A 26,147-nucleotide genomic window follows, 5' to 3' on the forward strand; every position below is an offset into this window, starting at 1 on the left:
TCACCAGCTCTGGGTTGGAGGGCTATGAGCTACTGCTGCTTTGATCATGACACCTTAAACATCTACACACCCATTACATAGCATGATTATGTTACCCTTTATATGTTTGCATAACAGACACATCCAAACACAGCCCTAAGCTCCTGTATGATAGATCAAAGGTTTTAAACCTATTATCATATATCACATACAACATAAGGAAAACAATTTATTCTTATTCCTTCAACCACAGGATTAGAGATCTAAGCAGTTTTAGGGATAAAAGAAAATATAAAAAACAAACAGCTGAATTAATCTCATCAGAAATTAGCATAAAACATAATCTAAAATAACCAAAAATGAATAAATCATTTCTAAAAAAAAAAAAGAGCAAGTATTTCCCAACATATAAAAGCCTGTAAGTTTTTCTCCTAATACAATTCACATATATTTTTTATATATTTGATGATATACTGATAATATTACTGAAGCCTATTTAAATAAAATAAAATGTAATTAATAACAGCCCCTTGAAAAACGTCTTTTGAAATGCATTTTAAAATTCACTGGTGCATTTGAGACCACCCTCCTTCTGCAGGACCAAGTTTTTGCAGTCTCATCTGTCAGACAGACAGTCTCATAATTACAAAATCTTTTTTATTTACCCACAGACTCAAAGGTAGAAAAAATAACCAGATTATTCCCACATCACCACCATTAATATTCTAATTGAGGTCTTTAAATCAATATTTAACCCCGCCCCCCTTAAAAATGAAATATACTACAGTTCAGAAATAAGCTAGTTGTTATGCTTATGTTGGCTCAGACAAAAGCGTTACTTGTTAGAAATGAAGTGACTCAATGATGAAAAGAAAACCTGGAACAGAGTGTTTCTATAAGGGAGCTAGTATTTGAGATGTCACATTCAGGCTCATATACTACGACATTTTTTTGTGGTAGATATTGGACCAATTTCTGATATCAATACCAGATCGGTGACATCCCTAATCAAAATAGTGAAAGAAAAAAAAGGAAATTAATTAAAAAATGAATCAAAATGAATTCTCATGGTTTCTAGTCCTTATTGGATTTCCCATCCATCATTCATTTTAAAAACACAAACCGATTGCGTGAAGACAAGACAAATCTCATCGTTCAATGTAATTAAGGTGACTGCAACATAACTCAAGTTGGTAAGTTACAAGTGAAATCTGGGTGCCGCTGACTGCAGAGTAAACAGCCTGACTACTGTAACTAAGTCATATCAGTTATACAACCAGTTACTACAAGAGCAAAACAAATGTATTCTGCGCAATAATTATTCATTTTACAATTTTGCCAAGTTAAGAAATTTAATAGAGAAATTTCAAGATAATTTAAGTATAAGTGCAGCTGCATTTCCTTTAGCATGAAAGCAGGCTCGAAGCTCATCCTCTTTACTGTCCCCTATAGAGTTAGTTTACCGTTACATTTTCTAAAATACAAGGTATCTATGAATCAGTGCTTCCATGTTCCTTTTATACATCTGATTTTTTTCTTATAAGATGCCAAGCCGACATATTATTTTAATTAAATTAATTTTATTTTATTTACAGCAGGAAAAGTCTCATTTAGATTAAAAGTCCATTTTACAAGGACATACTGGCAAAGACAGGCCGGAGTTTAGTGACATTTCTACATCCTTGTTAATTAAGATTAGGGCTGTAAATAATGGTTATTCTGCAAATTGATTAATCTGTTGATTATTTTTTTAATTATTAATCAGATAGCCAAAGGTTCCTTAAAGATGATTTTTCATTAAATTAAATCAGGTGAAACAAAACCGTTTCCACTTACGGAGTTCTGGGTAGAACGTATTGACAGAAGAAAAGATTTTTTATCTTAAATACAAAATGTTTAGATTTTTTTTTTACAATCCTGGTATAATTACCGCTCTAAGTGGGTTTCTCTATCAGCTAAAGGCATGTTTTAGAGTCTCTATACTCTAGTTAATGATTAAACGATTACCAAATTAGTTGATGATTATTTCAACAATCTATTAATAACGATAAAATCGTCTTGTTTCAGTCCTAATTAAGATCCTTTTATAAGAGTCCAAAGAGAACAGCTCACTCACTCACTTTTTACCTAAATGTTAAAAGTGACAGTAAAAACGGTTATTCTTGCCTTAAAAAAAAAAAAAAGACTTCTCAGGTAGGGAATTACCGGTAAACATATTAATTAGAAATGGAAAAGAATAGCAGAGCTCCAAGGGACAAAAACCAAAAGCCTTAAAGCACTAGTTCATTTAGAATTTAAATAGATCATATATATTCTTTCCAGCATTGTGCAAAGATGTAGTTTTTTGCAAACACTTCAAATGATAAAGATGAGTTATAAATTAAGACAGAAGATGAAGTTAAAGTTTGGAATCATTCTATAAGAACTCGGTATTCAATCGAAAGAGGAATAACAATCCTCTATGAGACAAAAAAAAAAATATGTCTGTCCACAATTTCACAAACACTGTGGGTAAAATAGTTCCTCCTAAGTAAAACTACTGATGGTAAAACTAACAAGGAATACAACATCTCAGTCATTCTAGTTTGGCTGCTTTGTGTCGGAAACCAGATCTAATTCTCACAACACCACCACAGCCAGGATATCCTGTCAAACGACCGTAACAGCAGCATGTAACAGCTCTAACGCACAGCCAGCAAACCTCTAGCAAAAGTCTCAGCCACCCAAAGTGACATAAAGCAGCTCCTGGTGAGCATGCACCAGGCTATATCCCTCCAACACATCTACACATAAGTTGAGAGAGAGAGAGAGAGAGAGAGAAACAGAACAAGATGCTGAACAAGGTACAAGCAAATCCTGAGTGCAGGGATGTGACCAAGGAAGAAAGCATACTGGGGTAAACAAGTGAGTCAGAATCAATTAGAGGTCCTTGGATGACGTTCCTGCAAAACCCAGTTAATCACAACATTGGAAGCTATAAAAAAAAAAAAAAACAAACAAAAAAAGCAGCAGAAAAAGCTAAGATAACTTGCCAAAACAAGATAAATGCAAGGCAAAAATTAGGCCCACAGGCAAGCATATGATCCATAAAGAGCATTTGTGGGGATCCTCATATGGCCTAGTAATTACTTCCCAAAAAAGTACCCCATTATGTTACTAACCACACTCAGGGTATTTTCACCCTTTAAATTATGATACTTTAACACTCAAACATCTAAATTATCCAGGTCTTGAACATAAAATGTTTCTTTGCTGAAAATAAACCCATCTCACAAATTAGATCATTCCAGAAAATGTTATAATAGACAATTAATGGTCAATAATATGGATCTACAATTAATATTGGTGCCCAATGATAAAAAATTATTGAAAAAAGTATATCAAACAACCACCACACCCTGAGGCCTACTGCATCCTGTGTTGCGTGAAGAAAACACATAGCTAAGATATGAAAACTCACCTCGTCAAACTTTACAGGGCAGCAAGTTTTCCTCAAAACTAACCTGCTCCTCGACGATGCAACCGTTTCGCGTCAAGAAACAAAGACAGGCCGCTCTCTTTAGGAAACTTCAGACTGATAAGGAGCTTTTAGCATCATAAGCCAAAGACGAGAGCTTCACAAAGCTTTGTGCAGCACCTCGGGTAGAGGAAAAGAGCAACCAGAAGGGTTCTGAGAGTCACAGAAGGAGGAAATAGGCGTTTGTAGTGAAAGAGGAAACAGGTTTGTTGGTGAAAAGGCGGCAAATTTTAAAGAAGTGACTTAAAAAGACGCTGACTGACTGAAAAGTTATACAAAATAAAGAGCCCCCCAAAAATAAATCATCATTATACTGGAAATTAAAGTCCAAAAGAAAATTCTTGTGAAATGAAATGAGCATGCAGGACTTTTTATCAAAACACACATTTCTATTAAGATTGAATTCATGCATTCAATCAACACAGATCAACTCCACTTCTGTCCTTTCTGAAAATCACACAGTCAGAGCATTTCAGATGGTCTTATTTTGTCACCATGACCACTTTTACTCTGAGCCAAAACTTAGAGCTGTTTCAGAGAGTACTATTAGACCCAGCTAAAAGGGACACAGAAAAAAAAAACAAAAAAAAAAACAGATGTTTACTCCACCCAAGGATGAGATCAGCTTTGGTCCCTGCAAGCCCCCAAAACGCAAACATTCAAGTTATTTGTTTCCAACTCACATTCCCAGAGAGAACCTTTAATTTTTCTTCCACTACAGCAACAGCAGAGAAAACAAACAAGCCAGAGGAAGAAATGTATATCTCCACTAAGGTTTTAAAGTCAAGTGAGCAAATATGAGAACGCAAACAGGACGCAATGAGAGTGAAGCTGTAGTGTACTCAATAATTTACACAAAAGCAAACTTCAATATTATCAGAAAATACACTAATTGGATCCAACTCATTGATATACAGCAGAATAAAGTTTTAAAGCCCCCTATAGCCGCACACCTCAACCCCCAGCATGGTTAGCAACCCCAACAGAGAGGAATAACCAAAACAAAATAGCAAAACTTATATTTTTCTTTTGAATAAAATAAAAATCTTCGTTTTTTAGCAGCAAGAAAATATGAGTCATGTTTTACATTTTTATATCACTTTTTGTGTAGATAACATCCAACCATTGGGTCTTTACACAAGGTTTTGTGAATATTGCATCAGGCCCACACCCACACAAACACGTTTATGAACCCCAGTGCAGATTATTAGTAAGATGGGTATTAAGTACCAACCCCATTCTAGAGTAGTAGGGGGTCAGGAAGCAAACTCACACCTCTCACCTTTGGGACAAATGAGTAAAAGCTCCCCCTTTGGCAAGAAAGGATTTTGACTGTTGTAACGTCACACCTTGGGTTGTGTTAACACTTCCCTTTGATGGGTGAGGGACATAAGAGTGACGTGTAAATGTCATAAAACAAAAACGGCCTCAACGTTTCTAGGAATAAATGCAAGCTACTCAGCCTTGTAGGTGTGCTGCGTAACTGAGCTTTGTTCATAACAGCTTATTATTTCAGTGTAAAATAGTGTCACAGCACAAGGACTGTTCATTAGTCATCCAGGCCTCAGTTCCACTGCCTGGTTTGTTGGTCACTGTTTACTACTGGAGGCTGAGTCAGGGTTTAGGGTTTTGTTTCCATTTCTATTTTGTTGTTGTTGTTTTACTTTGCCCTCACTTTTATTCTTAAAATTGTTGCTTTAAACTTATTGGTACATAAAAGTGAAAGGCTTTTGTTTCGGTGTTATGTCCTCGTGGAATAGTGGTAATTTATTGGTAACTAATCATTTTGTACTTGTGCATAAGTGTTAGTTTCATACTCAGGTTTTCAGCTGGAAAAAGAAATTGAAAATTTGATGTAATTTTCTCCAATCAATTCAAGGTCTAATATGAGGATATGAAACCAATAAATATCGTCTGCAAAGAAAAAGGTCACTAGAAGCAATTCTAGATCGAACAGGATTTCTAATTTTATCAGAATCAACACAAATCGACAGCAGCTAAAAGTGTAATTCAAACTTTTGGAAAGTCAAACCGTTTGAAATGACATACAGACTATTAAGTTTAACAGAAATTGATTTAAAATCCAGGAAATAAATTAAAATTGAAAGTTAAATGGAAAAGTGTGGTGATGAATTGGGAGAAGGAATCAACAAATCTTTGAACTCAGCTACACTTGATATTTTCCTTTTAACCTGAGTGACAAGATTTCAAAAATATATATCTGTATTCTTTCACTTTGAGGTCTATACATATGTTTAAACTGTCTTGTGAAAAACCTCTTTCTACTTTTTCATTCTGTCTTTCAGGTCAGCATGGAATAGTTGGGATTCAGATGCTTGCTTGTTTTTTTTTTCCCAGAAGTCGAAAATTGGCATCTGGATCTCTTTGTCCACAAAACAGGATTTTTCTGTATCTTGGTTTTGCCTTGTTTCAGTTAATTTACAGTATTTTCTTTACATAATAAATCTTGGTGTTAGTTTTTATCAGGATCTGTCATTTAAATCCCATATCAAAGAGGTTTCTTGAATTCCCTTAGAAATATCCAGTCCAGGGGTGATGCTGAGAAACTAGTCCATGCATTTCTTACTTCAAGGCTGGACTATTGTAATTCTTTACTATCAGGAATTCCACAAACTGTAGTTAAAATCCTTCAGCTGATCCAAAATGCTGCAGCAAGAGAAAATTAAAAGGAGAGATCATATCTCTCCAATCCTGGCTTCTCTTCACTGACCATCTGTTAAATCCAGAATAGAATTTAAAATCCTCCTTCTCACATATAAAGCCTTAATTGGGCAAGCTCCATCTTATATCAGAGATCTGATTGTTCCTTATGTTCCTAACAGAGCACTTCGCTCTCGATCTGCAGGTTTACTAGTGGTTTCTAGAATCATAAAAGTAGAATCTTTTAGTTATCAGGCTCCTCTCCTGTGGATCCAACTACCAGTTTTAGTCAGTGAGGCAGACACCCTTTCTACTTTTAAGGGTAGGCTTAAAACTCTCCTTTTTTAACAAAGCTTATAGTTAAAAACAGGGTGTGTTTAATTGCTGGGTAAGTAGAGATGTGAGTGGAGGTAGAGCGTTAACAGCACAATCCGGCGGGAGAGAATTTCAGTTCAGATAGATGTTTCTCCTTGGTTCTACCTTGGTCACGCTGTGGCTCTACCTTTCTTATACCTTATCCAAAATACATAGGTTATCCTGAGCTATTTTCTGCATTTGTGCTGCTATGGACTTAGCTTGCTGGAGGACAAAGGGACTCCTTTTCATGATTCCATCTCTATTTTCCCCATTCTGTGGTATTTGTTAGTTAAATCTCTAATGTTATGTTCTATCTGCTTTTTCTCACAGTAGCTTCATCTGGTCTGTTCCTATTTGGCTGTGACTCCATCCTGGAGAGAAATATCAGCTGTGCTGCTCCCATCAATACCTTTTGTTTATAGATGCTGGAGCTTGGCCTGTTTTTCAGTGCAGTCCTGTTTCCCTGACTGTGGCTAACTGGATGTGCTCCGTTTCATCCTCTGACATGGAAGCTGGCTCAGCTCTCATCTGCCTGGCTGTGTGTTTCCTGGACGGGGTCGCCTGTGGAGCTGGTTTGCAGTTGCCTTTTGTATCTCTGCTTCTGTCTCCTTGAACTCCAGTCAGCCTCAGCAGATGGCCGCTCACACTGAGCCTGGTTCTGCTGGAGGTTTCTCCCTGTTAAAAGGGAGTTTTCCTCTCCACTGTCATCACAAGCATGCTTGGTGCGAGAGATTGCTTATGAGTCAATGAGTAAAAGCAATCAGCTGGTTTTCCTTGGATAGAAAACTTTGAACCAATCTGACAATATCATCTGGTTGCATAGTCTCTGTAAAGTGCCTTGGAACGACATGTGTTGTGAATTGGCACTATATAAATAAACTATGAATTGAACTAAAACACTTGCACATTCACACATATTTTATATATATATATATATATATATATATATATATATATATATATATATATATATACACACACATATATATACAAAGAGAGAGAGAGCAAGAGAGTTTACATGGCAAAACTTGAATATAACAAAAAAGCAAAAATTTGCAGTCAGTGACATTAGATTCAAAGAGGTTATAATGAAACTTCATCTTTGAGAAGATAAAATATTTAACATAATTTAAATGTCTTTTTTTAAATTGTAAATGTTTAGTTTAAAATCCCTGCAAGTTCTCTGGTAGTGCCAAAAAAAGAAAAACAAAAAAAATAGTTCTGCCTGGATGCAATGAGGATCTGTGTTGTTGTTCGGTTATTAGGCAATGCAACATGAATAATGATTATGTAATTCTGAGAGTATCTGAGCTTTGAACATTAGGTTCGTACTAATAAACAGTTTTCTTTGCTTATTTATCATCACAGACCAGAAAATACATCCTGAGTAATAACCAGAATAATTATCTGTTATTTTTGTTTGTATCACTGAGGAGAAGCTATTATCGGGGAGCCATGGCTCTGCCTGCAGCCTGCTTTATGACTGCTTGTTTGTAATGTTGGTATTTCAGGAATGCAAGCTTATGGTTGCACTCACCCCTTAAATGGCTCTGGATGACAACGACAGTGGAGAGACAGAAATGCAAAACGCAAATGAGTGTCTCAAAGAAATGTCAGGCAGAAACTGACGTAGGTCGTTTCTTTGTGGATTGAGTTTCATAACCACTTTTTACTTGACTCCAATTTGGTGTGTTTTTCTTAGTGTAATATTACATAAATTGGTTTATTGGTTGTCTGTTTAAACTATATTATATCAGAAAAAAATGCGTTAACTAAACCTCAGGGCGTTATCTATTATTCAAAACCACAACTGCATTATTGCACTTAAGAGGAACTTAATTTTTTCTTAACATTTGGGTAACATACAGCAGGGCTACAGTTCTGATAATACCTGAACTTAAAAAATAACCCAAAAAGAAAAACCTGCAAAAAGATGGTAAAAGATATGAGACTGGACATAGGGGTTCAGCTTCCAGCAGGATGATTGTAAACAAACAGCCAGGATTTGAAGCATATTTATGTGTTAGGATAGCGTAAAAACAGACATCATTTCAATTTAGAATGGCTGGGAACTTAAAAGAAGAGATGAATAAGAACATGAAGAGCTGGAAAAGTTTCTTTAGTCTCATAACATTAAAAAAGCAATAAGAGGCTTTCTCATGAGAGATGTCGACAAGGGTTTCCATTTCCACATAATCCCAATGAAAAGGTTAAAATTTTTTTCTTGTATTTTTTCATTCATCCAAAATTCAAACAGCGAAAAAAAGAAACTGAATAAAGAATACACTGGCTCAGATCCTGAAGCATGAACAAGGTTAGATATACTGAGACGCAACATACACAGACCATATGAAAAAGCAGACCACTGCAAATCCAATGCATAACATCAGGGAAAGGGTGCAAGGACAACATTAACCATTACCATTCAAATATCATAAATGGCATTAAAGGCCATTTAACAGACTGGTCTGCATTAGCAGCCTAGAGTTATCATTTATTTCCTTTACAAAAAAAAGTGAACCAAATATTCTTCAAAACCCACCTTTCATTTGACGTTAACACCCAAAGTGTGAAACGAAAAGCAAAGAGCCAGCAGTAATAGGCACCCAAACTGCTACCAGCACGTACCTAACTGAACCAAACACCTCTGGGCAAATCTCACAGCATAAAATGTCAAGCACAGTGTTCTGTCTGGGTCTTAATGCCCGCAAATTGTGCAAGAAAAATAATGACAGAATGTGAGCACACAGGTTTGTGCTACAGTATGTAGACTTGCAGCCTGTCGAACAGAGCTATTGCTGGAATAAAGGTTTCAGGAAAATCAATTTATCTTGTGTGAACAGAATATACGACATGCAAAACCCCAGATATATACAGATAGATATAGATATAGAAAGATATATTTAGAGGATACCATCACTGGCCGTTTTTATACCCGCATTTCCTGTGTCTGCCATTTCATATAGATTTAATGACCTATAAATCACATGCTCACAGCTGCAGTCAGCTTCACTTACTTCAGTCACCTAGACATTTTCATTTACTTGTGTCTCTGTCTGTAATATGAGGGAAAGCTGAAAACTAATATAGGAATTATGCAAATGTTAGGGAAAGGAAAGAATTATGGACATCAATGTCTATAATTCAGAGAGTGAGTCATTAGTGTCAACATACGCTCACTAACATCAACTATAATGACACGCTCCAGTCAGTGCACAAGATGCAAACGTCAAACAGTACTCCCCCAGATAGTTAAAAAAAAACTCTTTCCTATCAATAACTGTGTTGTCAATTGTGTTGTATTTAAGTGTATTACATGCATTAACTATGCTGGCTAAAATATTTGTTGGTCTATTTTTACATGTGCATCTAAAAAGGGTTATTTTTAGGGCTGCAACTAGCGATTATTTTGCAAATCGAATAATCTGTTGATTATTTTTTCGATTAACAATCGGACAGCCAAAGGTTCCTTAAAAAAGATTTTTTTTTTTTACTAAATTAAACCAGGTGAAACTAAAATATTTCTGCTTAAGTTCTGGACAGAATATATTGACAGACAAAAAAGTTTAATTTTATCTTAAATGCAAAATGTTTACATATTTCTTTACAATTTTGATACAAGTACTGCTCTAAGTGGGTTGCTGTGTCAGCTAAAGGCATGTTTTAGAGCCGATTAATCGATTACTAATCATGATTAATCCGATTATTGTTTCAGCCCTAGTTATTTACAGCCTTATTTGAAATGATCAAATTAATCTGCTTAGAATTTAACATTCGATGCCCTGTTTTGTACATTTTTGCAAATTGATCAACAACAGAAAACTACTACTAAATCCATCCATCCAGGTCACCAGTCCATGGCAGGGCAACACAGAGACAAAAAACCATTCATGCACTTTTACACCTAAGGAGAATTAAGAGAGGCCAATTAATCTAACAGTTATGTTTTTGGAATGTGGGAGGAAGCTGGAGAACCTGGAGGGAACCCACACATGCTCAGGGAGAACATGCAAACTCCATGCAGAAAGACTCCAGGCCAGGAATTGAACCCAGAACCTTCTTGCTGCAAGGCAGCTGTGCTACCCACTGCGTCACTGAGCAGCCCTACTACTAAATCTACTACATCAAATTTATATACAATTCAAGTTTAAACTCAATTCAAACTTTACACACCTATCTTTGGGTAGTTTTGCCCATTTTTTGTATTTTTTTAAGAGTCCACTCCATTAGATTGGATGGGAGATGTATGGACACAGAAATTCTACAGTATGAATCTGAGCATATCATCATGATGTACAATTTCAGAGAATTTGTGTTTGTGTATATTATATAAATATGAATACACAAACGCATATTGTTGAATGTACCTGAAAAACAGTCCATAAACCTAGACATCCAACAAAAATGCCTATAAAAGTTTGCTTCTTTATCCTCACACTACTTCTTACCAGCCTCGGTGTGCATGGAATGTAAGAAGTGAGGTCTACGCTATCAATTATATATGAAAACAACTAGACCTTTATGTGGTAATATACCACAATCTGGACAGATCCTAGAGGATTTTGAATGAATGAACAATGTGGCACCATGTCTCATTGTCCCTCACTGATTCATCTCTGCACAAGATCATTTTAGATGTTCAAGAGCTTATAAAACATAATCCGCTCCATTACCAGAAGTGTATATTTAAATCCCTGTCCACTTTCAGCATGCATAATTCAAGAGCGTTGCATAAGGTGACTATTATACGTGTTGTTTTTCCTCTATTCCCCTGCTAGCAGCAAAACAATAGACCATGTGCTCTGTTCAAACCCAATGCCTTTCCTCTTTGGATGTAAAAATAACATGCCATGCTCCCACATTGCATAACTCAATATCAGTCAGCATCGAGGGCGGCAATGAGAGCTTTAAAACCAAAAAAAGAGGCGTGCAATTAGGTGTTTACCCTGGAAGCCTTTTCACCGTCAGTGAGGAAAAAGGGAGAATGAGCGCGAGTGTGAAATAGTGGGAGGACCCAGAGGGTTAGTGAGTCACTGAAGATATGACCCTGTGCTCTCAGGCCTGTTGGAAACAGCATAATCAGGTCAGACACCCACAAAACTGAAGAATGTAGTAGAACTAACTTAAGGGGAATGTTTGAATCAGCGGCCAAGAAAGCTGATCTGGAACAGGAAGCTTTTATAACAGTAAGAAACACAAACACTCTGGATTGACATGGAAACTATGAAGTTTGATTTTCCAGGTCTAAATATCAACAACAACAAAAAAATCTGTTCATCCACTTGACCATGTATTTCTGTATGTATCCATCATGGATTTGTCTATTATTTCATTCAATTTTCCATTCATTCATCAGATATTCTGTATTTTCCAACCATTTTGGTTTATGATAATAAAATGACAGCTATGTGGTGTTCAACTTCAGACCCAGAGATGTTAGAGATTGGTTATAGTCCACTGATGTCTTTAGTATACAACTTACTAAGCTTTGAGGGCTTTTAAACAAAGCCCTCAAAGTGCTTTACATGCATATTTTAGGTTGAAAATAAAAAAGCCTTTATGATAGCAAGATGAATACTATTCCTATTGGGTTAAAGTCCTCCTCAGAAAGGACTCTTAAAAACAACAGCCTGTCAGTTTAGCCTATCTCTATGAAAATTATATCAAGTTATACTAAATTTTCAATATTTAAATATTCACCATATTATGAGCATTCAAGTATAAAACATTTATCAAGTTTAGATGTATTATGTAAATGTTCCAGAAATCATAAAAATGATGCTGATTTGGTTTCTAATTAGGGAAAAACAGGAAAAAGGGGAGTTTCTAGCTATTTTAGGTCCTTGACAAATTAATAAAATCAAATTTTCAGAATCTATCGAGAGTTAAGAATTTATGTTTTTAGATTATGAACATAAATTAGAATTAAAATCAAACATGCTCTACTAAATTCAATATTTATACATCAAATACTGTACATTTCCTTTACGATTACCGGTACCTAAACAAAAGACAAGAGTCAAACCAATGTCAACTGCACAGTTATCCAAACACATTTCTTTCTTCCAAGTCTAATAGCCACTTGTATGGCATCATACAAAGTACTACACAAGGCGAAAAGGTAAAACTATGTGGAATAAGAACTTTAAATAAGCAAAACAAATTTGTTTTGTGTGTCTTAGGGGTTTGTGTGGTAGTAGTGAGGTGATTTGAAGCAATGATTTGCTTCTGTCTCCTAACCTTAAGCAATAAAAGAAAAAAAAAAACATTGGGACATATCTCACTTCAGCTAAGTTTCCTTATCTATTTCTTTAAATCAGTGATTAGCAAGTACATCATAGCTGTTTACCTTGTCTATTATGATATTCATTTACGGTACTTAAAAACAAAAAAAAATTTAGTACTGCACCCAATAGCTGAGAAGCTGCCCTGACTCCTATTCAAACTAAACTACTTTATCTTTACTTTCCAAACTTAAGAACACTGAACTCATTTATTCTTCGAAAATTACACTTGATTCAAACGTGGCTCCCTTGTTTCAAAACTCAAAGGTTTGTGAGGCAGAAAACATCAAAGAGCTTCTCAAGCAGCAGAGAGGGGCAGAGGGGGGCTCCATTCTGAGTGATCACCGCAGACAATAGTGATTAAAGCCTCTGGGGCCACGTTTCAAGGAACAAGTCATCCTGAAAAAGTTAATCGGACGCCTTCATCTGTGCATGTTTGGGGGGAAAGGGGGCAAACACGGTGGGGAATGGTGGGAACCAAACAAAAAACCCCTGTCAGGTCATGTGACTAAGGAGGGGATAGATAGCACATTTTGGTTGGTTAGAGAGGAAAGTCATGGAAACAAGTCTGTAGTACCATTGTTCCTCTGAGAGGCCTGCATGTATATGTCTGTGCATGTGTGGCTGTGCAGGAGGAGGAGAGTGTGGTATTCTTAGGAAAGACCACCAAAGCATCGTTCATTCACAACAATGAGGAAAAAAAACGAAAGAATAAAAACGCCTCCATTATTGAGTGACCTTGACTACTTTTGCGGAACAGCCAGCGCACCAGAGCATCTCCCTTACACCCCCTCTAAGTCAGAGTGGGCGCATTTCAGAAATACCTTCTTACATATAAACTGACCTCTTTCATCTATTTTTGCTATACAGATTATGAAACTTGGGGCGAAAAAAAAAAAGCCATGAGGAGAGACATTAATTTATGATGAGCTGCAGTCCCACCGTGTGCGACCAATCAAACTATGTTCCTGCCAGGCAAATCGATACCTCTCCACTTCTATAAGCTGGCTACTCTGGCTCACACAAACCCTCCCACAGCAACAAAAATAACTCCCCTACAAAAGCAATGATTGTATAATCAAATTGCTTTCTGGTTGGTTCTTAAAATAGTCAGAAATTCCTGGAAAACAGACTTCCATTCAGTGTGCTTTAACTGGCGTGGATCTTTCAATTCAGCAAGGTCAAGTACAACTCTCTACCAAGTCTACATAAAAAAACCCTAAAGTTCTGCTTCCTTTTAAAAAAAAAAATGCTAAAATTAAAAACCAGACATCAGGAGGAGAAGAATGTACCAGACAAAAGGAGAAGAAGACACAGAGCCCTCTTCCTGGCACTATGTAGAGATGTTCCTTTAACTTGATAATCGCTGCTCATCAGAACACAGCGTTGGCACAGCTGATCAATGAAAACATAAAGCCCTGGTGCCACAGGAAAATGAGCCAGGCTGCGAAATGAGCTGCGCCATCTCTTCAGAGCAGGCAATGAGCCTCAGAATGGAGATTTGGGGATTAAGAAAGAACAATGCAGGAACTGAAGGTTTAGTTTCACTCATTTTAGAGAGAAAGCCTGTCTCTACAGTGGCTGACAGCATGGGCAGTCCGGCAAATGAAGGCTAATTAGGGTCTGGCTCCATACCACATTGGCAACATGACCTCAAAAAACACAATATTCCATGTAGCGTATGTCAAGAACCACAGAGCCTTGATATTATTCACTTTTTGCCATCTTACAGCCATCTTAAAACCTTCAGCTCTGCTTCAAAAGCAAGGCCAGCAAGTGTTCAACTGAGATAAATGGGATGTAAAGGAATGGGCATCCTGGCTCAGGACATTTCCATTGGCAAATTGTTGAAATTTCAGGTACACGACTCGATTTTGTTCAGCATTTTAAAACAAACAAATGTAATCAGGTAAAGATTATCATACACTATTGTGATTAGAAAATGAATCTAGAGGTTATCTGAGTCTACGGTAGGGGTGACTATGGGCATGAGTGTTGTGACTATATATTGCAATATTTTTCCCAGCTATAAAAATTGAATATATAGATATAAAAGCAAGTGGTGATCATTTATTTATTTTTATATCCATATTGTTTGGTTAATCCATGTCTTCCACTGTGACTGCCTGAACTACAGATGTAGCTCTGCGCCACACAGCAAAAGGGTTCCACAGCACCATCTGTCAGAGTGACGGTGCAGAGGTTGCCCATTTTCCCTCATTATTTAAATAATTTTTTTTTATTTATTATTTTTTGTATTAAAATCATGAATTAACACCAAATAAATTTTTTCCCACACCGCTAGTCATTGGTGGATGGAAATTAAGTCTAATAAAATCCCAGGTGCCATAACATTAGATTTTGTACATGCTCATGTATCTGCTCATGAACTGGATGCCTAAATCAAAATCCAGTGAAAAAATCCCAGATGTCTAAAGCATACGTTTCATATTACATTTCTGTTTGGTAATAAAAGTGTGGTTGCTTTGTACTTTTGTTACACACTTTAATTTTAACAAAAGTATATAACAATTTCCACGTGAAACGTGCCCAATTCATAGTTCACATTGGTCCATTCAACATTGACATATGCTGCATAATAACCTCCTGATATTCCCCCAAAAAATTCAACATGGCAAACTATAACACTATTATTAACTGAATCAGAAACCATGAAGTGATGTGAAAACTGCACCAAGAGTGTGATCAAACCTTCCCAACATACTGCAAGCTGCAGTCAGTCTTCTTCTAATGCTGCTTGTCCTCACACACTGGGATTTTTTGAAAAGGTACAGAATTAAAGATAATATAATAGGGCTTTCCTTCGAATACATTTGGCCTGACAGCTATCTTAGTTCCCAGACCTAAATCCTATTGAAAAAAAGAAAAAAGAAAATATGAGGCGAGTAGAGGAAAAGAGGCCAAAAGAGAGAACAATCTGTACCACTCTTGATAGACTGTGTAAAGTCTTCTTATAAATCTTCATCTGTGGATCCTCCAATGTTGTGTTATAATAAAAGGGGAATTATATTTCCTACTGATAGAACAGTTGAAGCATTGTTTTTTTATGTAAACATTTTTCTTTATGTTGTTTTAAGAAAAGGCTCATCTATAAATCTTTCTTGATAGTCGATGTGTGTTTTTTTCATGCTAATATATAGGGGGAAAAAAGATAACTTAAAAATTGTGTCATTTAAAAACCATATTCTGGTCCACTGCTCATAGAAACAGCTTATACCAATACACATTATATACATCTCTACATGGAAACATGCAATTCACTCAGTTAATTCAATAGCTCAGAGGATTACCATCTCCGCTGAAGCATGTAATAACCTAAAGGTCATGCCATAATCATAACTCACCCATTTATAATCCACTGCTCCCTCTTTAATGGCTTTAAAATGTGTCAAGACCCAAACTTCTGCTGCTCAGCACATTTTTGAGAACATTTTCTCCACTTAAGAGCCAGTTTGACCGTCATTCTGCACAGCTTTGAATGCTCTATCCCCTGTTGGCTTGAGCTAGCCCAGATTGAAGTATGCAAAGATTCATGGCTATTTTTACATGTCCTACTTCAGTTTAATGTACCAGATTTCCAGAAGATGAAGTCAAGCACCATCAAAGCTTAGTATACCTCTAGAAAGGACAAAACATACCTTTAAAAGGCAACTTGGGGGATGCAAACCAGGCGCTGTAGAGTTAAACCCTTATAATGGATGAGAAATAAGCTATTAAGCAAATCCTTCTTCCATTAGTGTGTGGAGTTAAAAGACTTCTGGTAATCTGAAGAGCATTATTGTACCGAGAATGATAAATACCTGCATCAACACACATAGAGATGCACTCACATAGCTGCTTTAATTAAAAAAAAGATCAAATAATGGGCCTCGCATGACCTTACACCCATATGAACCAAATTTACAGAGTAATATTTTCTCCTGAACTAACACAGTACTGGTGCACATGTGTTCAAGAAAGAAATGACTGGTGATTACCCTGTAACTCCAGAAGCTGCACAAACAATACTCATTTAATCAGGATAGGACACAAGCTACTGGTGCTGCAATTATGTTAGCACTGATGACTATCATCGCAAGCATAATAAGCCCTCTATGGGAACGCTAACAATATGGAATGCATGGTCATTGCATCTTTTGCAAAAAACATTTATCACAGCAAACTCCCTGTGCAAAAGAAAACATGTAAATGTGGAGCATATTTGGGCTCGCCAAAATAAAGCTGCCCAAAATTTCTCATCAAATAGAAACTGTGGTCAGCATGGCTTTGTTGAAAGAAAAACATTTGACCTATCATTGTTTAGGCGCAACAAGTGAAAGTTAGTGTTTTAAGCATTTTAAACACTTTTATACGCATTCTCTTTTTTTGAAGCAGGGATGCACAGGAAAATTTTAAATCTAACTCATTTTTTCTTAAAATAAGTGCATTTTTTTCTTGAATTGAGGAGGTAAATGAGAAACTTTGCCAATGGAAGACAATTTACATTGCTTTGTCTTATTTCAAGTGCATTTTATCTCATTATCTTATTTTAAGAGTAAAAATACTAATTCCATTGGCAAATCATCTAATTTACCTACACAAATTAAGGATAAATACACTAAATTTAACAAATGTTAGCTTATTTTTACATCGTCACTTTTGCCAAATTAGCAACTTTGTAGCTATATTTAGCGACTTTTCATAACACTCCATCTACATGTAGTTGTTTAAAAAAAAAAAACTCCTAGCAACAAATCTAGCTATTTTTTTTTCGCATCATGGGAGGCTTTCTAGAGACATTCTTTAATTCAAGAGACTACACAAGATCAGATTAAATTTAGGAATTATCAACAGCACACTTAATTAGTAATTTATATATTTTGTTTTGCTTAATCTGAATTTATTTCAATGAAAGGTCCTTAGTCTTTTATGTATCCGACTTAAACCTTTCTTACGTTTATGGTGTGTGCCTGTTTGATAGGAATGGAAATTTTCTTTTTTTTTTATGGTGTGTGCCTGTTTGATAGGAATGGAAATTTTCTTTTTTTTTTCTCACTGTTTTGATAAGAGCTTCTGGGGAGGATTCACTACTCAAAACTGCTCTAGATCAGTTTATTGAATTACTACTGGTTTGTCTTTGACCATGTGTTGTCTGCTTGTCACACCTCTTGTGGAAATTCTATTTAGGCTCAGAAATGACTATGTAAGGATGATAAGGATGGATGCTTGCTGTATATTACCTTATTTTGACATGATCAAATGTTTTTTGGTCTCTTTTTGAATAGGCATATAGATAGACTATGCCCTTTTAGGGTTTATGTTTTCACCAACATTGTTGCACTAAAGAAAATTCCTGAATTCATATTGTATACAATTTTAAAACTTGACAATAACATAAATCAATAATGTTGGAATATCAAATATAAGCAAAAGACAAATTTACTGGAGAGTTTAAATCACTAAGCTTGGTTTTACTGTATTAAAAGGTTTTTAAGGCTGATTTTCTAGGTCTTTTTCATTTTCCCCAAAGTGTCATGTCTACCGATGTAGCACTTGGAATTGATGTTCTGGTGCTGGATAATAGCCCAAAAGATCTGCTTTCACACGTAGACCATCATGGAAGTTCTATAAGGTTCCACTTGGAAATTATGTACAAAACTTGCAGCTTAATATTAAGCATAACTGTTTTTATTTAATAACAGCTACAGCCAAATGCTGGTGGTGTAAACAGTTGTGGTTGACAGTTTACATATCCTCCCATTAAAGAGAATTATAAATTCACACTAGTAATCATTAATTTTATTTATTATTACTTTTGTCGATTTAAATGTATTTTTTTGGTATATGTATATAAACTTTCAAGCACAATCATATGCATGAGTGTACTTGTGTACACAAGGTTTATAAGTCTTCTTCAGCAGAGGAATATGCTTAATAGCAGGTGTGAGGGGCCCCAGATCCGACCCCAAAGAACCAAGGGGTGACAAAGAATTGATCCGAGCCCAGATATTCAAAGTGACCCCAAAAAACAGGGACAGAGGGAGGGCATGGCCACACCTACCTGAGATGGGCACCCTCAGAGCACAGAACAATTTCTGCATTGCCAAAATTGATATTTCTCACTCTTACAGTGTGGATTACATTACCAAATCTAAAAGCTGATGAGATACTTCAGTGTCTTTGGCAACTTTTAAGAAAGCCATTACCTACTTTCCTTACACAGGAATTGGCAACAGTGCAAACAGTAAGTCATTCAAGTGGCGAATAAGCCCTTCACTATTAATGGGCTTTTTATGCTCAATGTTTAATAAATAAATGCACACAAGTTGAGCCTTTTGTTTGTTTTATCAGATCCTTTGTAAATAGTTTCAGTCCTTCATCAGAGAACCTAAAGATTTATATCGAAGCGCAAAAAATAGAGCAATGCTATTGATAAATGGTGTCTGTAGCATATTAAATCACCCATTTTGGATGTGATCAACCATTAATGGCTGTTATTATTGGTTATCAGTCCCATAGAATGGCCTCAGATTACCCCTCCTTTACCTTCTGGTAGGTTATTTAGGCCTGATTATATGCAGCGTATGGTTAATACCTGCTTAGGCCATGTCTAAAACCTTAAGTTTAACTTTCTGTATACCTGATTTATACTTTTTAATCTACTTTATTTCCAGCCTACCTTCTTTAAAACAAAATTAAAACAACTTGGTGACAAAGCTTTACTTCAAGTAAATTCCACATGTTTCAGTAAGAAGAATTTACTGCACTGTTTACAAACAACTCAATGAACAGGACTTTACATTTTTTTGGGAGGGGTTGTTTGATATGAGCGACACACCAATCAACTTTTTTTTTTTTTACAATAGATGAAGAACTACTAAAATTATGTTCAGATTACACATAAATACATAGATCTATTCTGCATCTAAGGAATTACCTTAGGGTTAGGATTAGAATTAATCCGGTGATAACAACCTACTGAGCCTACTGATAGGTAGGAGGCACAATCTGAAGCCATTCTATTGACTGATAACTGCTAATGAAACCAATCTAATGTGATGATAACATCCGAAGCGGCTGATTAAAGCCGTCATGTGACCAGCAAAACAGACAGAAGGCTCCAATGTCTCCCGCTGTCTAAATCTTTGTTTTTATGCTAAATCAAAACTGCCATTTAGTAGCATTATTGACTAAAGTTTGTTAGACAATGCCGCTTGTGTGATCAGGACATTCCCATAATGCATTTGCAATTATTAAAGCATTTCAAAGAACCTACAATGTACATTTCTTTGTCACTTCTGTCAGCCTAGCACTGCTTTTAGCTTCTACGTTTGGATGTAGATCTAGTAGTTATGACTGGTGTTATTTCCACCTGTTGAATCCAACAGACTGTGTAGACAAAGATTTTAAAAAGGTATGAAGAAAGAACATAGTTTTATACACAAAACCTTTGAGTTGCGAAGATGCTGCTCCCTTTTATTGAATGATCCAACAGGTTTTTTATCAGCATCTATTCGATCATTAGACCCTCCTTATAAAAATGTATTATCTAACAACAATGAACCATATCTAAACACTGAATGCTGCAGAAGATTTAGACATAGTATGTGATTTTTTTGTGCAAAAAAACAGTATCCCCATGCAATCTTTAAAAGCTCATCTCTAAATTCTCTCAACCTGTGTTATAATGTCCCATGGGCTGTATGTGTTGTTCAACTTTGCTATGCACTCAAGCACAGGATGAGTGCGAAGCTGGACTGTGTTTTTGGTCTAGGTGCAATGAAAGCGTTAAGTCGCTTCACACGTCGGCCATCTACTCGCTGTGACTGGCACAAGTGAGTGGGAACAAAGGAGTCACTGTAGTTGCCACACACACTTCTCGTTACACGTACCCTTTGGCCTGCCAGCTGTCTCTCCGTCCCTTCCATCCCCTCCATGTTCATGAACCTACCCACCCTTCCCCACAACCCCAGCTGTGGCTATACATCAAGCCTCTTCTTAATTCAGTGTGCACACACAAGCTGACCCTCCCTCTGTGGCTCCAGAACCTGGTAACACCAGAACACCCTGCTCCCCACCCTGCTGGTGTTTTGTCTTTGCCTATCTGCCACGCTGACTGCCTGCTCTGTTGGAGGCACAGTGTTTTCCACCAGCTCCGAGCGCCTCATCAGTACCAGCCCACCACACACAGCCGCACATGAGCTCATGATTTCTGAATAATATGGTGGAGCTCGTTTTCTAAATAGTTTCCATACAAGCTGTTTCCCATATTTTTTTCTAACTGCTGTCTCAGAGATGCTTGTTCTTGCCTCTGGTTTATTTTCCTTACTTCCATCTCACGCATGGTGCACAGGCTTACCACACAACCCTCCCTTCCCCTGACAGATGCCCCATCCCTCGCCTCGCCCTTTAATTTATAAAACCTCAACTTTCAACTCCCTGCTGGTTTTCTATTAATTTTTTATCTGTATTTTTTTTTAAACCAATTGCGCCACTCATACCTTCCCTACCCTATATTTACAGAGCGACTGAGAGGCTTCATACGCAAATGGTCAGTCATATGCAGGTGCCAGCTCTCCTCCACCCAAACATTGTGGTGACTGGCCTCTGCTGAAAAAAACTTTCATCTCTTCTGCAGCAAACTCAAACCCAGCTGTTTGAGCTTTGCTTGTGGATAGCCTATTATTGTCAAGTTAAAGAGAACAACAGTGGGTGGGGGCTCTGGTTGTGGTGAAGAACTGAAATTAGGCTGCAGACTGACTATTTTTGGACAGAAGCGGATGATTTAAAGGACTTATTTTTTCCTTTTATGGGTTAATTACATGCAACACACATTTATGTGCAATCTGGTTTTCATCTGTGTAAATAAAGTAATAATAAGTACAATAAAAATCTGGGTATCTTTGTAAAATTATCTTATTGTATCATTGACATTAAAACAGCAACATAATGCACAACATTTGAATCTTCAAAGCTTAATTATTCAAGTCACCAGGTGTCATACTGTGTACTAAGATTTGGTAGTAGATGCCAAGGATATCGGTAACCAAGTAGGGATGATTTAAAGATCTAAGTCAAGTTGATTTTTGGGTTTAGTTTAGGACTCCAACCAATGGCGTAACTATCGGTAAGCAGAGTATGCAGTTTCTTAGGGGCCCCCCGACCTGTTAGGGGCCCCATCACTGAAACCTTGTAGGCCCCCTACAAAATTGTAGACTAGGACGTCTCTTTGCAGATGTAATGGTGCGAAAGATTCATCGTAAACCCACCAGATACTAGTTAAACTGATACAAGTTAAACACGACACCAATAGCAAAGCAGACAATGGTACTTTTAATTACTATGTTAATAACTGTAAATAGTCCATTAGACGGCTGGTAAAAAATACACTCATATAATATGTTTCAAACTGAAATAAAGATATGAAAAGACTGATGTATTTGAGGATTTTATTTTTTACAATACGACCTGGAATTATGGGTAATCCAGAGCTTAAATTAAAAACATAACCGTTAAGTACAATGTGTTAGCGACGATGAATACCAAAAACAGGTACTTAAACGAATTCCATAAAAGAAAAAGCAAAGAAGAGCTGCTGGAAGAACGGAAAAAACTTCCCAAAAAGAACCGAAGAGGGAATGGTGGACGTTGCTGCTACAGTGAGTGAAGATTGCGATCAGGAGATGAATGGAGAGATGTACTTCATATGGGGCCCACCCAGATAATGTTGCTATTGTTGTGTCTTTACTCTTTGCCTTTAACTAACGATTATTTGGATAATTGATTCACCTTATTATTTTAATTAATTTTAACTTATTTGTTAATTTTATTTAAGGTATAGTGTAGGATTTTTGTGAATTTTTAAAAGACTTTTTAAAAAAAATGCACATGCTTTGTAACTGCCCGAGAGAAAACGCCTGTTAAAGGCGTGCAAGAGTGTGCACGAGCCCATTTCTCCTCGTGCACACTCTGTTTAAAAGTTGCTGTTTGAATCTCTCATACAAATTTACTTTCCAAAAGAAGATTTGCAATTTTTTAACTATGTCAGACTCACCACCAGTATATGATAATTGCCAGTTAACAATTAATCGATTACTAAATTAGTTGCTAATTAGTTATTTCATTAATCGGATAATCATAATTCAATGAACTGTTTTAGCCCTACTTTAGTTGATTGAGGTGGATCTTAACGACCTTTAAATTCAGTAGCACTGAATGCATTTTTGTTTAAGGAAATGTACCATGCATGCAAAGATGAAAACAAGTAGCAGCAATGATCATTGCTGCAATCTTCAGCAACTGCTACAAGCCTAAGAGCTTAAACTCATAAAAATGTACGGTATATCTTTTTTAATTGAATTGATTTTCCTTCCTGTTTTTCACTTGCAATTCTGCTGCTTTACAATAATGCTTGATCACTGATCTATGTGGCTGAAATGTGCCTAAAACAGATCAGATAATTAGTTGTCAGACCAAAAAACTAGAAATAATAAAACAGTGCTAAAAGTCTACTAACTTTGTCTGTATTTTTATTTTATTTTATCCTTTTACCATTTCATATCAGATTATTACCGTGACCTAAAATGCTCTGATTGTTCAAGCCTCTGTGCGCTTTTAATAAGGTAACTGTTGGTTATGTGTCACCTCCTACCTTGATTTATCTTGCAGTTAATCACTGTGCTTCGTCCAAATAACAGCCCAATTAAATAAATAGTTCATGGTTGCATAAACAGCTGTGAAATGAAATTTAAGTTGGCCTCTCTTCTACCAGCCATTAACCTCATTCTCAAGGACAAAAAAATCTCAGTCACAACAAATGAAGAAATTGTAACTTTTTAATAGGGCTGCAACTAACCATTATTTTGCTAATCGATTAATCTGTTGATTATTTTTCTGAATAATTGATTAATACTCAGATAGCAAAAGGTTCCTTAAAGAAAGAACTAAACCAGGTGAAATTCAACTTTTTCACTTGTGGAGTTTTGTTTTTTTATCTTAAATGTTGCTCTTATTGGGTTGCTCTGTCAGCTAAAGGCCTGTTTTACAGTCTCGATACTCCAGTTAACAATTCATCAATTAATGAATTAGTTAACTGTTATTTCAATAATCAATTAATCATGATTAATCCGAATAATTGTTTCAGGCCTACTTTTTAATGCAATCTCAAATTTTAGTTTATGAATTAAAATCAAGTATGTTACTTTACAGGGATATAATTCTGCACCATTAGGAATATTGCTTTAAATCCATCCAGGATACACATTTCTTTTCTAATTTTAGTGTTAATACTGTGAAATCACAGTATTTCGACTCTAGGATTTCATTCTATAACCGTCCTGTCTATTCTGGTCAGAAAAACATCTTCCTAAAACCATCAACAACAAATTATATAACATTTGGCTATGCCTGTAACTCTTGACCTTTCTCCTCACACTTTCTGTCAACAGGATATGAATCGGTACTAATGCAGACAGAAGCAGGAAGTTGGTCAGCTTCCACCCACAGTTCAGAAAAAGGCCCATCACTCATGCTAATATGTGCTTTTAATGCAAGATGTACAGCTCTCAGTGTGCTGAGTTAACACAGTGTTTAAAAAGGGGATCACTATCATATTATAGAACTTCCCTTACCTCCCTAAGCCTTTCTTGTCCAAGTGCTGTCTGTGCTGGAAAACGCAGCCAAACAAGTCAGAAACAACACTCATGCACAAAAATACAAACAAAGGGAACCAAGCCTCCCCTCTAGACAGCAAAAAAAGAACAAACACAGCAAAAAAAAGCCCCGAAGGCAACATTAAACCCAGCCCGTCTGCCATCACAATACCTCCATTCTCCGTTCGGAGCCAGTTAGCCTAGATGTAGCAGTGTTATTCTTCAGTGGAACACAGCAGGGGAGTAGAAGATAAGGGCCAGGCGCGCTGGGCAGTGTGCAACATCTGCAGGAAATGGGAAAAAAATTCTAATATGTGGACAGCGCACAGCTTCCAGGGTGACACGAGGTAAGGCAGGTGGCTCACAGATGGAGGACCTGTTCAGGCCACAAACGACAGCACCTCAGCTGAGCCTGAGAAAGCCAAAACAATCACTGCTGTTTAGTCTCAGATGGCTGGAAAAACCTGTAGCTCTATGCAAAACAACAACCGGCAGGAACGATAAGAAGCAAACACTGATAAGAATAAACAAAGAAAAAAAACCTGTATTCATGACGTCTACTTTCATGGACCGGTTTATTTTGTTTTTCCTTTTATCTATACTGACTTTAGCCTTATTTGCAACTTGCAGCTTTCACTCTTTTAAAGCAAACACAGCAAAGCTTGGTTTGTGCTTTGAACACCATTTAAAAGGTAAAAAAAGGTGAAAATATCTAGCATCAAATTCTATTTTTTTTTGTCTAAGACAACCTCTGAGAACAGAGAAGAAAAAAACATTAAGCCAAATGAAAACATGCAACAAAGACATTACTCTGCCCAAGGAAAGAAAAATATGACCCATCCATTAGCATATTGGTTGAGCCTCTTAAGATTTTTACTTGTTGATCTTTTATGTACCAGTCAAAGTTCAAGGCAACCTTCAGCAAATCTTTTGCAAAGTAAAAAAAAAAAAATCCCAACAACAACAAAAAAAACAATCATCTAGACTGTGACTGTTTCCTAGATGAAACAGAACTATTGTAGCCGCAGAGGTACCTCCAGGCTATGTGGATTATTATAGTTCCATTTGACTGGCTGTTTACCATCAACAAAAACTTACCTCAGGCTGCTACTCAGCTCAACAGTAAGAGCAGGAAAGACAAATCATGAAGCTTTCAGCAAGGGGATCTATCCTTGATGTCCTGACTAATGCGGCTGCCGCTGGTGCTCAGTGTGTGGGCACTCAGGATAAGAAACTAAGCAGTGTTTAAAATGTATGTTCAAATTTCCAATTAGAAAATGAAGACAAAGTATGTTAAAAATATAGTAATGACCAGAATTCAAGAGAATAGGTGATCTATGGCAGGACACCAAAGCTGATAGCTCTGTTGCCTCGAACTATGAAAGTTCTGGGTTTCAATCCTTTCGTTTCAGTATCATACTTTAGCCACATTCTTATTAGTTGTGTTAGAAAACTCCTTGTGTTGCTCTGCACAGACACTGAAACAATAATTTAACATTATTTATCCTCACGTTAAAGTGTGTAGATGCTTTAATCTCCAAGAATATAGAATGCATAGTGAAACTGGCAATTTGACTTGTTAATCTTTTAAGATTAAGCTAAGAATTAACTTATTTCTTGAGGGCAGAAAAGGCTTTAAAATGATTTACTAATGGTTGGTTAACACTCAAATATGAAATAACCAAAAAAACAAATGAT

At 36.5% G+C, this 26,147-nt stretch overlaps 1 protein-coding gene across 5 annotated transcripts in view; it reads right to left on the reverse strand.

The window, feature by feature from the left end:
- The window catches only part of LOC107083278 (engulfment and cell motility protein 1), a 119,603-nt gene that overhangs the window by 78,638 nt on the left and 14,818 nt on the right, over positions 1 to 26,147 (reverse strand). For 4 of the 5 annotated variants that reach the window (XM_015372374.1, XM_015372372.1, XM_015372373.1 and 1 more), the window contains exon 1: positions 3,440 to 3,642. The exons of the other annotated variant lie outside the window; for it this stretch is intronic. The gene's annotated coding sequence lies outside the window, so the exon portion shown is untranslated. Of the gene's footprint in view, positions 1 to 3,439; positions 3,643 to 26,147 lie in introns of those variants that run through there. 5 annotated transcript variants of the gene reach the window in all.

This window comes from Cyprinodon variegatus, unplaced genomic scaffold, assembly GCF_000732505.1.
Source record: "Cyprinodon variegatus isolate N-32 unplaced genomic scaffold, C_variegatus-1.0 Scaffold71, whole genome shotgun sequence".
In the NCBI taxonomy this organism is placed as follows: domain Eukaryota; kingdom Metazoa; phylum Chordata; class Actinopteri; order Cyprinodontiformes; family Cyprinodontidae; genus Cyprinodon; species Cyprinodon variegatus.